Genomic DNA, 4,643 nt, shown 5'->3' on the forward strand with positions numbered 1-4,643 from the left:
AATAGTAACAGAAATAAAGTATGCAATAAATGTAATGCGCTTGAATCATCCTGAAACCATCCTCACCCCTTCCCTGACCATGGAAAAACTGACTTCCCTGAAACCAGCCCCTGGTGTCCAAAAGGCTGGGGACTGCTGATGTGGAGTATTTGGGGATATCATTTCTACTGGTATAGTTTTAACAGCAGATGTTGACCCAATACCATACAGCTTGTCTGTTTTCCTTTTGGCAAGATAATACCACGTGTTCTTCTACTGCGGCACGGCAGGAGAGACGCTCACTAATCCGACTGCATGGAAGAGGGAGGGCAGTGAAGCTGTCAGGGCGTGTGCAGAAGGAGAGCGAGAGCAGCAGCAGCAATCAGGAGACAGGCACAATCACAGTCACCAAAGGGGTGGGGGTGACACAAGGCCATTTTTCGTCCAAAATAGAAACAAAACCTGCCCTAACTTTCTCAGTCAGTCAGCTGCCAAATTCCACAAGCTGATTCTGAGCACAGCACTAGGCCCTGTGAAGGGGTTGGCAAGGCACAAGAAACAGTGAGAGGGTGCTCCTCCCAGGTGTTCACAGCCTCAGAGGGAAGACAGTGCCACCTGCGAAACCCTGGGGAAAATATGTATAAACCAAGATGAACACACATTAATATAATGCAAACAATATAGAATGCAAGGAGAGCTTAGAAGTTCCACAGGTCAGTGGTGGACAGCTTCCCTGGAGGCAAGTTTTCAGATCCCCAGGAATAAGATCGGCAAAGAGGGGTGTGTACAAAGGCAGGAGACTGGAACATATAATTGACGTGGACTCATCAGTTCCTTGGTTAGAGTACAAAGTCTAAACAGGTACACTAAGTGGTGAGGCCGATGAAGGCATAGGGGTCAATCTGATGGAAGATCTTCGATGTTAGGTCTGGTCTTCAAAAGAAATGAGCGAACAATGTGTTTTTAGGTGATGCGAGTAAGAAACCACAGGCTGTGCCCCTTCACAGTCCCCCGTGTTCTTGACACGGTTCTGTGACGTGTGCACTATTCCCAAGCAGCTCCAGCAGAAGGAAGTGTCTTCCTTAGAACGTTCAAAAATGAGCACAACTTTCCGAAGGAAGGGAAGCACAGAAGCCAGCATGGTTCCCAGGGGAAGAAGCCTGAGAGGTCAGCTGGACCCCAGCCCTCTCACACATCCAATCAGAACGTCCCTGTCCCCACTGTCGCTTGGTGCAGAGCAGACATGGGCCAGATAAGAAAATAATGTCTTTGCTTATTTGCAAATTGTACTGAGTATCAGCTTTGGGCCTCAACGTTTAGAAATGAAAATACAAGCATGAGCATGGTCCTGGTCAAAGGATCCCTCCACGGCTCTCAGGACAGCAACATCTTCTGTGTCCCTTGCAGAGCCTCCCATGGTGGGAAGGGGCTGCACTGTGCAGGAGGACAAGCACAGGCCCTGGTGCCTACTGGAAAGTGGCATCATAAGAGACAGGCGCTCAGGCCAGAGGCTCAGCTGCAGTTGGAACAGCCCTGGGCCTTGGGTTGGGCCTTTCCTACCAGCGCTGGCACCCACTGCCGGGGCCCAGTTGTACTGCCTGCTCCTCTGGTTGTATTAATGAGGGCTCCTCTAACTACCAGTAGAGGTCCTTCTTGCTTCCTTATCAGCATGAAGCTGCTGAGTGTCCCCCAAAACAGTCAAAAGTGTCACTTGTGGCCAAGTGCTGGTGGCTCATGCCTGTAATCCCAGCACTTTGGGAGGCCAAGGTGGGTGGATCACCTGAGGTCGGGAGTTCAAGACCAGCCTGACCAACATGGGGAAAAACTGTCTCTACTAAAAATACAAAAACTTATCTGGGCGTGGTGATGCATGCCTGTAATCCCAGCTACTAGGGGGCTGGGGCAGGAGAATCGCTTGAACCCGGAGGCAGCATTTCTGGTGAGCCCAGATGGCGCCATTGCACTCCAGCCTGGGCAACAAGAGCAAAACTCTGTCTTAAAAAAAAAAAGTGTCACATGTGAGGGGCACACTGGAGAGAAATTTCCGCTGCTCCTCAGGTTCCAGATTTGCAGTTTGATTTTGCTTCCCACCATCATGGACCACATGAACCCCAAACTCCAGGCAAGAACACTGCAGGCCAGCGGGAGCCTACTGAGCACAGCCTGCAGGATGAGGCACGGCTTCCTTACACCTGAACCAGGAGGACCAGCTGTCTCAGCCCACAGAGCCCGGTCCCGCCAAGGAGCTGGAGCCCGTATTAGTCAGGCCTCTCCACACAAACAAAGCTGACAGGACACATAAGTCTGAGGAAATTCATTATGGGAATTGGCTCACACAATTACGGAAGCTGAGACGTCCTATGATCTGCTCTCTGCAAGGGGAAGACACAGGAAAGCCAGCACATCAGTTAGTCTGAGTCTAAAGGCCTGAGGACGGGGTCCAAAGGCCCAAGAAACAGGGGCACCGATGTCCGAGGGCAGGAGGAAATGAAAAGGAATGTCCCAACTCAAGGAGAGACAGCAAATCTGCCCTACCTGTGCCTTTTCGGTCCATCCGGGCCCTCCACAGACTGGGGGACGTGTGCCCACACCGGCAAGGGCAGGTCTTCTTTCCTCAGTCTGCTGATTCAACAGCTTATCTCGTCCTGAAACACCCTCACAGACGCAACCAGGAATAATGTTTACCAGCACCCCTAGCCCAGGCAAGCTGACATGTGAAATTAACCATCACAGAGCCTCGAGCACAGCAGAAAAGGAAAGCAATCCTGAGCCCACCAAGCCCCCACCCAGCCCCTCCAGCTCTTCTCAAAGCCACCCTGCCCCTCCTCCCAATTTGGGAGGTTCCAATCCCTGCCCCGGACTTGGAGGTGTCCCAGGAGTGACGCCCTTGAGACAAGCCAAGGTCGTGGTCACGCCTCCTGTGGGTCCTCAGTCTACCCAACTCCTCCAGCACCATAATGTCAAACAAGCATAGCTAATAGTACACTTTTGTCTGAAAAGGGAGGATTCTCTGCTCAGGACAACACACCCTGTAACACCAACTTCTGTTATGGATCCTCCTCACATTCACCTTCAGCAGACAGCATCTCCTCTGACTCTTCAGGAAATCATTCCCTTTCTTTGTGGGGTAGTATTTTTTCCACGGACTCCTGGGTACATTTTCTCAGTTTGCTTTTCTGCACATGAAGGAGACACATCCCGAGCCGGGGCTTGCTAATGACATGTGTGGATTCAGCAGGTATTCGGCGCTCATTCCCACATGTTTCCAAGTGCAGAGCAAGAGGAACAGACCCAATCTCCAGTGCAGGCGGTCTGCACCCAGGCCAGCTCCCACGCAGGGCTGACAAGGGACTGTTCCACACCCACTGACTCTCTCTCCTACCCATACAATCAACAGGAGTCTCAAGAAGCTATGATTTCCATCATTTTCTGCTGCAGGGCTCATTTCAGCCCCCAGATACTCCACGCCTCCCCAGCCAGACTATCAGTCCTGGTTCTTCTGGTCAACCCAGCTGTTAATCTTAAGAATGCAGTTTCAGACTGGGAGCAGTGGCTCACGCCTGTAATCCCAGCACTTTGGGAGGCTGAGGCTGGCAGATCACAAGGTCAAGAGATCAAGACCATCTTGGCCAACATGGTGAAACCCCAACTCTACTAAAAATATAAAAATTAGCTGAGCGTGGTGGAGTGTGCCTATAATCCCAGCTACTCAGGAGGCTGAGGCAGAACAATCGCTTGAACCCAGGAGGCAGAGGTTGCAGTGAGCCAAGACCGCACCATTGCACTCTAGCCGGGCGACAGAGCAAGGCTCTGTCTCAAAAAAAAAAAAAAAGGCAGTTTCAAAGACACCTTCAAAGATGAGGTGGAAGGACAGGTACCTGGCCCAATGGCCTGTGGAGGAGTTGCAGCTCCATGAAATCATTGGTGTGACATTTCCTGGGAGGGGACAGCGAGTCCCATCATCTGCCCTGAGGACAGGCACTCTTCTCTAGGGGGCAATGTAAGCCAGGCCAGTTCCACCATCCTCATATACTATTTTTCGCCTTTACTATAAGAGGTTCCCATTTCTCCAGTCTTCACGGGGACCACATTTTAATCAAACTAGAAGTTGTACGTGATGTGATACAAAGATTATCGCAACAGCCAGTTATTATCCCCGACCCCCTCAGAGACCAGCTACACTGACATTCAGAAAGGTTAAGTGACTCTGCAGGGCTGGAAGCAGGAGGGACTGAAGCTGGGTTTGTGTGGCGCCTGGGCCTTCTCCTGTGAGCCCCACATGCAGCACGAACTTGGCCCAAGAAACCCACGGCCTCCCTGCCCACACTGTATGTGGAGAATCCAACCTTTGGGAGGTGACTCTTCCACTAACAACTTCTTCTTCTTCTTCTTCTTCTTTTTGAGACAGAGTCTCACCCTATTGCCCAGGCTGGAGTGCAATGGCGTGATCTTGGCTCACTGCAACCTCCGCCTGCCAAGTTCAAGCAATTCTCCTGCCTCAGGCTCCCAAGCAGCTGGGATTACAGGTGGGCACCACGATGCCTAAGTTTTTGTATCCTTAGTAGAGATGGGGTTTCACCATGTTGGCCAGGCTGGTCTCGAACTCCTGACCTTATGATCCACTCACCTCAGCCTCTCATAGTGCTGCGACTATAGGCATGAGC

This window comes from Cebus imitator, unplaced genomic scaffold (genome assembly GCF_001604975.1).
Source record: "Cebus imitator isolate Cc_AM_T3 unplaced genomic scaffold, Cebus_imitator-1.0 Scaffold706, whole genome shotgun sequence".
Lineage (NCBI taxonomy): Eukaryota > Metazoa > Chordata > Mammalia > Primates > Cebidae > Cebus > Cebus imitator.